This window comes from Condylura cristata, unplaced genomic scaffold (assembly GCF_000260355.1).
Source record: "Condylura cristata isolate star-nosed mole 26May11 unplaced genomic scaffold, ConCri1.0 scaffold00001, whole genome shotgun sequence".
NCBI classification, from domain to species: Eukaryota; Metazoa; Chordata; class Mammalia; order Eulipotyphla; family Talpidae; genus Condylura; species Condylura cristata.
Genome location: NW_004567102.1, coordinates 63,067,700 through 63,079,765, shown reverse-complemented (window position 1 = coordinate 63,079,765; position 12,066 = coordinate 63,067,700). Strand labels below are relative to the sequence as shown.

At 39.9% G+C, this 12,066-nt stretch overlaps 1 protein-coding gene across 1 annotated transcript in view; it reads right to left on the bottom strand.

Moving 5' to 3' along the window:
* NCOA7 (nuclear receptor coactivator 7) overlaps nucleotides 1-11,831 on the bottom strand; it is a 130,541-nt gene extending 118,710 nt beyond the window's left edge. The window contains exon 1 of the mRNA XM_004673830.2: nucleotides 11,287-11,831. The gene's annotated coding sequence lies outside the window, so the exon portion shown is untranslated. The remainder of the gene's footprint in view (nucleotides 1-11,286) is intronic.
* Between the last annotated feature and the right edge of the window lie 235 nt (nucleotides 11,832-12,066).

Here is a 12,066-nt window from a genome sequence, read left to right as displayed (position 1 = left end):
TGTCCACCACTCCATGATTTATCTAAAAACCTATGAATATAAAGAGGACTCAGCAGGCTACAAGGAAACTTCAGTTTTTGACACAGGAGATAAGATTTACATTGATAAGATAATGGGAGAGAGGAGGGTCTGATAAAATTTAATGCCAAATAAAACATGACTCCCAGCAAAGTGCTAATTTGAAGAAGAGGGCCGGGGGACTCGGAGGACTGTTTTCTGAGAAGGTGTTTGAAGTGAGTTATCTTCTTCAAAGATGACCACTCATAGTTCTATTTTAATAGTGGTAGATAGAAACATTCAGATATGTAAACCAGAAACTGTTTTATCCTTAATGAAAATCTTTATTAGAGCATACTCAAAAAGATTACTTTGGACTCTACTTTGGATGTCTCAGTTCAAAGTAGAGGGTACAAGTAGTGCTTTGGTTAACAGAGTCTATAAACAATGGAAGAAACACAAATATAGGTTCCAGAGGGCATATGAAGAGGAGTGTAAGGGACAGGAAATCTGCATTGTGACATACTGTGACCTCTTGCTAAAAAATTACACATATGACATTCAACTATAGTTTTCCAAGAGACTGGGTTACGAAACCAACTCTATGATTTAAACACTTTTCTTTTGAAGGTTTATTAAGTTGCTAGATAGAAAAGTTCTTGTAGAATTCAAAAGAAAAATGATTGTGGACAGTTGTTCTCAATTACGCATTGGCTCCCCTTTGCTATGCCACTTTTGTACCATACATAGAACACACAGTTCCACCCACTTAGCCATGTGACTTGTTTGAATCAACCAACAGGATTAACAGCAAACCTATTTCAACTTGACCCTAAGATACCTGACACATTTTTGCTCTTCACTGGGGAGTATGCTCTAGGTAGCTCTTTTTCCTGTTCAGTAGGGATCCCAGGATAAAAAAATTGTGGAACAGACTTGAACAACTATCTCTACTTTGGAGTCCAGCTCAGTCTTGCCAAACCCAGCTAAGAGCAGCCAAACCACAGTCAACCTGCAGATTTATGAATGAGAAATAAATATTTGTGGTTCTAATTCACTAAGTTGTGGAGACTGTCATGCAGCACTATCACAACAAAAAGCCAATACACCTGTAGAAATATCCTGGTTCACAAATTACTTTCTGGATTTTTACCAGGAAGATCAAAGCCACATAGTATATATAACTGTCTATGTAAATAATTCTATCAAGGCCTAGATTACCAAAACCCAGAGACAGAAACAGCCAATAAACACAAACAGCCAAGAAAAGCTTCTTTTTCTTGCAGTTGTCACTTAGCCATGACTAATTGGCATCACTGTGGTGGTTTAGCTAAAAGAACTCAAGGTGACTTAGGCACATCTTAGCATATTCATCTATAAACATGGATATTATTTATTGCTATGGGTTGAATTGTGTCACCCCCCCCCAAAAGATAAGTGAAGTTATACCACAGCACCCTACACTGTGACTTCATTTGTTAAGAGGATCACTGCAGATGTAATTAGTTAATGAGCTCGAAATGGAATATGGTGAGTGGCTGGGCCTCTAGCCCAAAGGAACTGTTGTCCTTATAAAGTGACCATATTCAGACATAGGGGACCACAGTGTGAAGGCAGAAACAGAGATCAAAGCTATGTAAATGCACACCAAGGGCTGCACAAGCCAATCAAAAAGTCACAGGAAGTCAGAAGAAGCAAGGAAGGATTCCTAGGTAGGTTTCAGAGAGACTGTGGCCCTTCTGACACCCTGATTTTGGACTACTAGTCTCCAGAACTGTAAGACAACACATTTCTATTATTTTAAGTCATACAGTTTGTGGTTCCCTGTCATGGCAGCCATGGGAAACTAATCAGTTATTTTGAGTTTTTATAGACTAATATTGTTCCAAATAGACACAGTGCCAAAATGTTACTACTTTCCCACCATGTCTATTCTGCCACTTTCTCTTGTAAAATAGAGGCACATATAATTGAAAACGGATAAGTATTACTCATAATACCAGAGCAGAAAGCTCCCACAGTTAACATCTGTACACAGACGACTATTCAAGCACAGTTTACTTAAGTAGGTGGACTGGGAACTGATCTGATCATCAAGGAAAATACCTTAACATGAAAATGGTTTTTGAAACATTCTGAGAATATCACATCACCATATATGAAGCCACTTTTGGCACACATTAGCAATTTTTGACTAACAAATGCACACTGCTACATTTCTCCACACACTTCTGTCATCTTGTGTCACCTTCTAGTAACCTGCTCTTCATGCTGATATTACTTCCAGGCTACACTCTAACGACAAGAAAGTATTATGTTGTATATGCATGCACACATTGCAATTCTAGTTTAGAACAAACATTAAGATTTATGTTTACTAACTTGATTTTTTATTTTTATGGCTAAACATCTAAGAAAAGCTGACTACAGATAATGGGACAGTAAAATCTTGCTTTTTATCTAGATTAGAGATCTTCATTTTGAAGATATTCTTCATCAATAAAAGTACCTGACCATAAAATCCTAGTATACATGTCTTAACTTACAAAAATATCTCATGCACTAATTATAACAAATTTGTGTTTTATAAACAGAAATCAAGAAAATATGATAGAGGCATTTTAACAATTTCTCCCTGTACTCTTTTGGGATACATCAACCCCAAGTTTGGAAATCACTGGTCCAGATTATAAGAGCAGACGTGCGAAAACATTTCCTAGGATTTAGTTTTTTTTACAACGTGCAAGAATCTATGAGAACCTAACATATGTATGCATTTTAAACACATTTCCTGGAAGATTCATGAAATTGTTCTGGTCAAACAAGCAATATTTTAGAACTGAGTCATCTTTACAACTAGAATCAATGTGTATATTATGAACCCCCCAACTGCAAATGCATTTGCTAATATGGTATTCTTTCAACAGAACACTTTAGTTTTCAGACTTAAAAATCAGTTGTCAGGCTTTCAGGAACTATCTGTAAGTCTGTAAGACAGAGATCCAAATGCCATTAACATTCTGATTTTGCAAATAAATAAAGACAAGAATGGGCAAAGGGGAGTGTGAAACAGAAAACTCAAAATCATCTCTTAAGAATGTTCTCCACATAAGAACATCATGTGTCCTACAGGCACATATGTGTGTGGCACTGTGCAGGAAACCTGAGGGCAGCTCACATTAAGAACACCTCAGCCATAAAGCCAGCTAATATTTAATTTATGGTAAAAAATAGTGAAGTGCCTAAAGAACAAAATTAGGGATAGAACAGTTGTCTTGGAAAGTGTTCATGGAATTAAGTATTAACCTGGTACAGAAGACTGACTTTAAAAGAATTGTGAAAGGGAGTTTCAGATAGAGCTGGCTGAGTCTGAGGGCAGAGATCAACCTCACGTGGGCAGGTACTAGGATTCTGACCCCAGGTCAGATGTGAGTAGGGAGTGGGAGATAGAGCTGGGTGTCTGAAATCTGGACAGGATACAGCACCATCATCATGTAAGCAGTGTTTTCTGGCTGAAACTTTCAAGAAAAAGCCAATATAGCTAAATGCTCACAAATCATTTCACGTGGTCTACTTATTCTTGAAGAACTAGCCTTGAGGCTGACTTATATACAAAGCAAGCAAGCCAAATGCAAGAAACAACCAAGCAGATGGTATGTGGGCGAAGATGTTGAGGAAGTGAAATATTAGAAACTGAAAGGAGGAAGAGAAAGTAAAGATGTTAAAATGAATATGTATTTGTAAAGAAAAGTCTAGAATATAAGACTCTTATATTTTAATAATTTCTAATTATTACCCAAATCATACAGATAACAACAATGAAAAAATAGAGATTAACTATGACCCCATCAATAGGGAAAAAGCTTTAATATTTTGTCTTTTTGATCTTTTCTTCTATGCAGCTACATTTTAAAACGAGAATATCTTTTACATTTAACTTAGTATACTATCACTTTAAAAATGACATTAGTGTTGAATTTGTCTCATATTTTCACAAATCACACTTGATAATGTCTTAATATTTATATAGTTGTTTATTTTGTGAAAGTCAGGTTTTCAAATACTTTACATATACTATTGTATCTAATTTTTAAAGCAATGTGGGGGGTGGATGCTATTGTTAACATCACTTTACAGATGAAAAAGAAGAAATTAACTTGCCTAAGTTCACACAGCTGGTTAGTGATAAGACAAGACTCCAAGTAAGATATTGGCTCCAGTACCCTTACTCTTAATGGGGCTACCATCCAGCTGCCTCCCAGAGACAGTGTGCTCAACACTGAAACCTCATCTCCAGTTTCCTTAGGTTGTACTCTTAGAAATCTGGGGCTAAAGCAGTCTACATGCTAAACTGCTCTCCACCTCAAGGAATACCCATCACACCCCATACCACCTGCCAAAAAGGGGTAAGACCTCAAACTCAAAAATCTAATCATAATCTGTATCTCTTAGAGGAAATGAGGTTGAATTTTTTATAGGTCTTGGCATTTTGTAGTTCCTGTTTTGTGAGTTTTTTTTATTCCTGATGTAGACTGAATGTTTGTCTTCCTCCTTAACCTAATGTTAAAAACGGAACAGCCCAAGAGGATGCTTGTAGGTAGGAAATTTGGGAAGATATTGAGCCATAAAGGTTTGGAATTAGTGTTCTCATAAAAGAGGCTCCAGAAAGATCCATAGCTACTTCCACTGGGAAAGGATATTATGAAGTCAGCAGCCAGCAACGCAAAAGAGGGCCTCATAGCACTCAGATTCTGGACTGCTAACCCCCAGAACTGTAAGAAATAATTAACAAATTTTCTGTTATTAAGTCACCCAGTGGATGGTATTTTGTTATAGCAACCAGAAAGAGTAAAAACAATCCCTTACCAAATGTTTTTTTACAGTTAAGGCATGTGAAATTGAAACTACAAAGTGCTGTGATTCCAGATATCAAGAGGGTTGTTAACTAGCTGTTTCAGTGGGGTCCTCAAATAAGTAGTGGTCACTAGGACCTATGGCTGAGGACTCAGCTGGAAACACCCAGGAATATGAGGGTTGAGTCTATAAGCCTGAAACTGAGATTACATCATATAACAGGACCTATACTTACCCAATGGCTAGACTATTCATTACTGCCTCTCAAGACACCCTCAATTCCTGGTATCAACATTTGGAGAAACAAATCAGTAGATCTGTTTTGCTTAATTTGCTTAGTTGAGGTCAGAATTACAGAAGGAAAATGAAAGATCTTGCAGAATCTCAAATGCCCTGAGAGCTGTTTCTTGAGCTTTTTCTGTTCTGCACAGCATACCAGGTTAGTGGTCAGAAACATCCAGTGGTCAGAGGATTCTGAGTGAATAGTATTTGCTGAACAAATACTATTAAGTTCTTACTCTCTAACCCCCCTGTTAATCAGTGAAGAGCAAATTACCCCATACCAGATCCTCTGTAATAAAACTAAATATCTAACACACCCTCTGATTATTTGCTTGGAAATAAAAATATGCTCATATACTTAGGGGTCAGACAGTTCATGTCATCTACCTGGGTTGATGTTTACTTTTGATTTTTTTTCAGAGTAAACTTTTCTCTTCTATTAAACTTTGACAACACGCTATTTGGAGGATTCTACCCCTTCTGTGTACCAACTATAAAGGCAAATTCAAGAGAGGAGAACATAAAAGACACTTTCCAAATAAGTGTCATAACAAATATGTCAGTTATTTTTAATGTGTGTTACCATAATATTTGAGCCAGACTTAGAAAAGGCAGAGCTACTAAAGAAAAAGATAAGGACTTGTTCTACTGAGGGGGCTAGGGTAAGAGAGGGATGAATGAATGGCTAAGTAAGGGCTTCACACTCAGGTTTGTTTGTTTTTTTTAACCAGTCTTAATATGCTATCCCAAAGTGAATTTTTCTATTTTCAGAAAAGTCTGTTTCTCTATGCAAATCTGGTTGGGATGCAAAATTACACATACAAGATTCTAATAATTGATAGAACTTCAAGGAAAAATGCCCTTGGATAGACACTAGGATTGAGTGTGACTTGTGTGAAGTAGGAATAGCAAGAAGAAAAATCATATGCCTGTGTTGGAAGTACCGATTAGCTTTTTTTTTTTTTTACTAAAATAGAGGTTATTTTTAAAGATTTATTTATTTATTTATTCATACAGAACTGGGGTACAGGCCAGAGATACGGAGGGTGAGAGGATTCACCAGAGACAGAGTGGGGAGCAGAACAGGCAGATCGACGAAGTACAGTGCTGAGGGGAGCAGCAGGCAGGTCAGGAGAAGTCTGCGGTGCCAGGTGGATCTCCTCCGGGGCAGGCGGGGATCGAACTCATGCAAACGCAGCTTAAGCTTCTTAGTGCTGTGATTTAACCTGGTGCACCACCAGGGAGGGCCATAAAATAGAGATTCTTAATGGGGGCCATAAACAAGCAGGTGTAGGGAAAATGTATATGATTATGATCAGATCCACAATAGTCATCACATCTTTCAAAGGGTCCATGATTAGCAGGGGAGGGAGGAAGGGAATTAGCTAAGAACAACTATGTGTCAAATGCATGACAGGCAGGGGAGGGGGAAGAGACATGATAAGTAAGGTCCAAGAGACCAGGCTGACATTCCAGCTGGATTACTCCCTGGGTGTGATGACAATCCTTTAGAAAGTTTGAAGAGGAGAGCTTAGAGGGAAGATTAGGTGAGAGGTGGACTGCTGAAATGTAGAAGAAAGTAAAATGCAGGCAGAGTCCAACGCATTTAATACAAAAAAGGCAATGGAATGGAGAAATGCGAACAGAGACGTGGTGAGGAGAAAAATGAACAGGATGAATGTTCGTGTTTGTTTCTATATGCATAAAATGTCACTGAAAGATTCTCTATTAACTGGTGATACTTACTACCTGTGGATAAGTAGGTGACGAGGAAGAGAGGGCAAAAGGGAGTCTTTTCACTGTAAACCACTTGTACCTTTTGAAACACATGAATCCAAAAATTTTAAGACATGAAGGTTAATGAAATGATAAGTCTCTATATAAAAACCTGCTCAAGTCTTCCTTCAAATCACCCTACCCCGATGTTTCAAGATACAATTCTGAATTAAATTTTTTTCCCCCAAATGCTCCTGGATTGATACCTTGAGACTGACTCTCTAGAAGGGTCAATTTCCCTGTTGAATCGGGTGATTCATTTATCAAACTGAGTTTGGCATCCAGTAGATAAAACTATTTAAGTTCTGGTTAAGTTCATCCAAGAGGTAGTTGTCAAAACACTGAAATGAGTAGAGTCTGATCAATTAACTCAGGAAATTCAATCTTTTACATTTCATGGTAAACAGACTGAAAGAATTTTATCTGATTTATTAAAATAAAGATGAATCTAATAAATCACTGAGGTGAAAGAGGTCAGATATGAGTTCCAGTGTGATGAGTGTCCAGGGAAATCATTTGTGTAAAAATGACTTTTTCTTATTATATCTAATACATTTCATGTTAAGCCTAATATAGCATATAAGGGAGGCATTTCCATAAATAACTCACATAAATGGAATGGTTTTACCAATTTTAAATTACTGATAAATGGACATAAATTTAACAGTTACAAAATAGGTGGTTTCACTTTGCAAAACTATGTAACATTGTTTTCCATTTGACTATATAATTTTTAGCATACTAAATTTCCAATACTTATTCAAAACATAATAATGTAACTTTTTAAACTTCTTAATAAAAAACATACTGTATCCAGAAATCAATTCTGCAAATGTTTCTACTAGTTTGATTTTGTTTTATATTTTGTTTTGTTCAACAAAGGATTGAGTCAGCTTTAAAAAATAGTTTCAATGAATTGGGAAGCTATAATTAGATACCTTTCAGAATCAAGAAAAGAAAGAAAAAAAAACCATAGCAGAACAGAAACCACAGCAGAACAGAAGAACAAGACCAAAGGGAAAATTAGAATACTAAGTCATAGGCTTCTGTAAGGTTATTAAAATTGAGTTGCAAATTTGACTGTTTCTTGGTTGCCAAATCAGAAAGAGAAGTATAATCATTTATCTGATTCAAGTTTTGCAAGATGAAAAAAAGGTATGCATATTTTTTCAGGGCAAGTTTGGCTTTTCTCTGGCATCTAGAACTGAATGATGCTTTCCTGCATAGGTCTTCAAAGCGGAGATGCAGAAGGCTATAATCTTCACCCCATCTTTTGAATAACAAAACTGCAGGTTTCTTGTGACTGTAGTTATTAATAGAATCACTCAGTTTAAGCAGGGGTGGTGTTTTGCAGTGGTGTTAAAGATGCAAAATAAGGTAAGAAAAGTACATACTTTGTGAGGATCTGGCCACACTTCTGATCTAACACCTATAATTGGAAGGATGGAGGCTGTCATGGTCTTTGTTCAGCCAACCCTCTGCAGGCATCATTTCTCTCAATTAAGCCTCTGATCAAATTTATGAACAATTCAATCTCTGACATGTGCAGAAACAAAGAAATTCTATACAACCATTGAGAGATTAGTGCACAATTATTCTTCAACCATCAACCTGTCGCTATAGTATTTGAAATCCAGAGTTACACTAATTTTCTTTCTATCTTTTTTTGTAAACATAATAATTCTGGCTTCAAAATATGTATATTGGATAGTAAATACTCATGGATGTAAAGAACAAAAATTATGGGTTGAGAAACAAAAGAACAGTAAACACTTAGAAAGGAATAGTGGTGTTAGCAAAAGAACTGTAGAAATGATATGGAGAACAAGAATAAATCCTGGTCTCCAAATCACATTCCAGTGGTGAATGTGGAAGAGGGTGCTGATGCACACCAAACAGGACCCAGTTAGTGAGTCCTGCAATCACAAAGCGATCTCACTTTTGGGAGCATGCACACACAGAAAAATAACTCTCCCTTTCTGATATTAGAAAACAGCACTTACTTGAGTGTGGTTCAGGTCAAGCCCTTCCAGCTTACTACAAGTGTTCAGCTTCTAGCGGTCAAATAAACAAATAAGTGTTTATTATGTGCAACAAAAAAAGTTTATTGTAACCATAGGAGAGGGCTCTTTTGAGAAGTTGAAAGTGATCAAGAAAGAATAATGCAAATTCATTGCTCAAAAGCCTTGATTACAAATTTAAGATGTGTAAAATATAACCATGTTTATTTCATGGGAAATTCATTTTGTTTTAATAAATAACAACAAAGTAGTTCTTTTCGTCGGTTCCTTCCTACTGGTAACTTCTTCATTTTACATAAAAGAATTATTTCCTCACCCATCTAAGAAGAGACCAATAGAGACACAATATTAGAAGAGGCAATATTAAGACAAGCAATTAAGAGCAATTAAGAGAGCAAATATTAAGAAATCATGGCTTACTATAGTTTTGTGAAAGTAAATCTTTTCTGTAGTAGGAATTGAAGAAGATGGAATGGTATTAAAATTACCAAAAATAAATAAGTGGACCACTCCCAGATATTTTGTTAAACAAAGCCATTGAAAAGAGGTTAACACTGACCAATAAGACTTACTTGATAAGAGAATAAAAATAAAACTAGAAAATATCATAGTGTGAAAAACAATAATGCAAATGAAATGTGATAGTTATCTCCCCCCCCACCCCAATATAACACAACTTTTAAAAGCAGAAAAAGGACAGAGTCTTCCAAATCTCTTGCTTATCAAACTGGGAAAATGAAATGCCTATCTTCCAAGAAAATTCACACAGTTTAAAATGTCTATCTGTACCATGTATTTTACATCATTTAGGATAGACAGACAGTTGAAAACTGCTTTATTTTTAACCGGTAAAGACGTGAAATAAAACATTATCAGAAGATCAACCACAGCAACTCAACTTTAAAACAAGCTAATATGTCACCTATTAACCAAGTCACTGTTACCTCTGCTATAACTTTAGTTTTCTTTCAAACTTGAGTTGTGCTTTTAAACAGTTATGTTGAAAATTTAATTAAAATGAGTTTGATTACCAATGAGACTGGAGAATTTGCAAACTTAAGACATGATACATGGATTATTAGAATTTGGGAAGAACTACTTGATGCATTCGAAAAGGCTAGCACATGATCCTAAAAGATGTCTTAATTCACACTTAAATGTTAGCCGAATTTGCCGATTTATATGAAAATGCAACTCTTAGCTTTCAGTTAAATTGCAATTGCTACAGTACAGACAGGGCATTTTAATCCTGAACTGTCATCTTCAGATGAAGTTTGAAACACATACAACAAAAAACTAATGAGCTCCCAATATGCATGAGGGAGGGGGGAGGGGGAGGGGGGAGGGAGGTGGTAGTCGGAAATGGGATTGAACAAGAAGACTAAGTCCTGGAGTTAACAGTCATTTCCCAAAGCTCTCAACCTTATTAACACATTAATATAAAACTGATCCACTTTTCAAACCTCTAAACCTTTATTCCTTAATATAAAATTTTTAAAGACAGCCTGTGGAGAGGGAATCTTGTCAAAAGCTCTGGTGTATAAAGTTTACAACAGAGGAAGAAAAATACTAATACCCAGGTTCTCAGAAATGCAAACCCGACCACCGCTTTGAAGTTAGGTTGCACACAAGGCTGCCTCTGCTGGCCAACTCCATGCATCCTTCCAGCAGATTCTCAACTCCCAACACCTGTATCAAACTTGCCACTCACCACATCCCTTCATCCAAGCTGGAGGCTCCTAAATAGGCAGACACAGACCATCCCAATTTCATCTATCTCTGCTGCAATTTGATTTCTAGGAGGACCCTCTCTAACTGACCCTAAAATGTTAATTTCAGGTTTGTGCCACAGATTTATATAGCAGCTAGCTATGAATTACAGTCCACCCCGTCCCCCCTCGACTTTTATATGCCACTAATATAACGCTTTGCGTGGTGACATGTTAGGCTAGAACAGGAAAAATGCATCTGCTAGTGCAGCCCAAATACACACGGTGACATATTTCTACCTGAGCTGCTGAAAATGCAACGGTACCTCCAGCACCCGCCCCATAAGTCACATACCAATCTGTGCCCCCCACGATCGCCCGCACAGAGCACACCCCACCCCACCGTGGGGTGGGCGGGGAAGGGTCAGGCTCTCCTTCGCTACAACTCGGCCTCCGGATCTCAAAGAGAGGTTGTCAGGTTAACGAGGGGCTGCGCCCAGCGCCATTAGCACACCTCCAACCGCCACGCCGAGCCCCAAGGGGAGGCAAGTTTGGCGGGTCCTAGACCCCGGCCCCGACCTCTCCCCGGCGGCTGCAGCAGCAGCAGCGGGCGGCGGGGAAGGCGGGTCCCCGCCTCTTTCACCTACCTACAGGGCGGGGGTGCCTGCTCCTCGGGTCCCGGAGAAGGGGATCCGGCGCACGCATTTCTGGAAGCGGTGGCCTCTGCAGCTCCGCGCGAGGGAGCGCATCCTCCAGGGTGGGTGGAAGGAGGGGTGGGGGAGGACCGAACGCCGAGGTGGAGCAAGGGGAGGAGGCAAGAGCGCTCGGGCGTGCGCCTCTAGAGACCAGCGTCCAGAGCCTGAGAAGACGGCGGCCGCCGGGGCTCCGCGGGCCTCTCCCTACGCAGCGCGCGTCGCCAACCCAGCAGCCGCGCCCGCGGTCAGGGCATCGGCCCGCGACAGGATCCCCGGCCCTGCTGAAGCGGGAGCTGCTAGTGGCACGACGCGATGCAGACGCCCGCCTCTAGCTCCGCCCGGCCCGCGCCACGCTCAGCGCGCCTCCGCCGCGGCGGGGGCCGGGGAGGTCGGCGGCCGGGCACCGCGACTCGGGCTGCAGCTGACGCATCCTCCGCACCCCGAGGACCTCGGAGCTGGGTGATCACGCCACCCCAGCAGCTGCAGCCTCTGCGGCCCCGCGCAGCCCCAGCCCCGGCCCCGCGGCTCCGCCCCGGAGAGCTGCGCGCGCGGCCTCTGCAGGCCTCGGCCTTTTGTGACGCCTCCCCACGGTGAGCTCCTCGCCCACCGGCAATCCGGCGTCAGAGCTTTGGAGAGTCAGCTTACCTTCCCCGGGCCCGCAGTCCGCAGCTGGCCAGGTGGGGACCTCGCTCTTGGTGGGGAAGTAAGGCTTTGAGAAGCGAGCTGCAGATA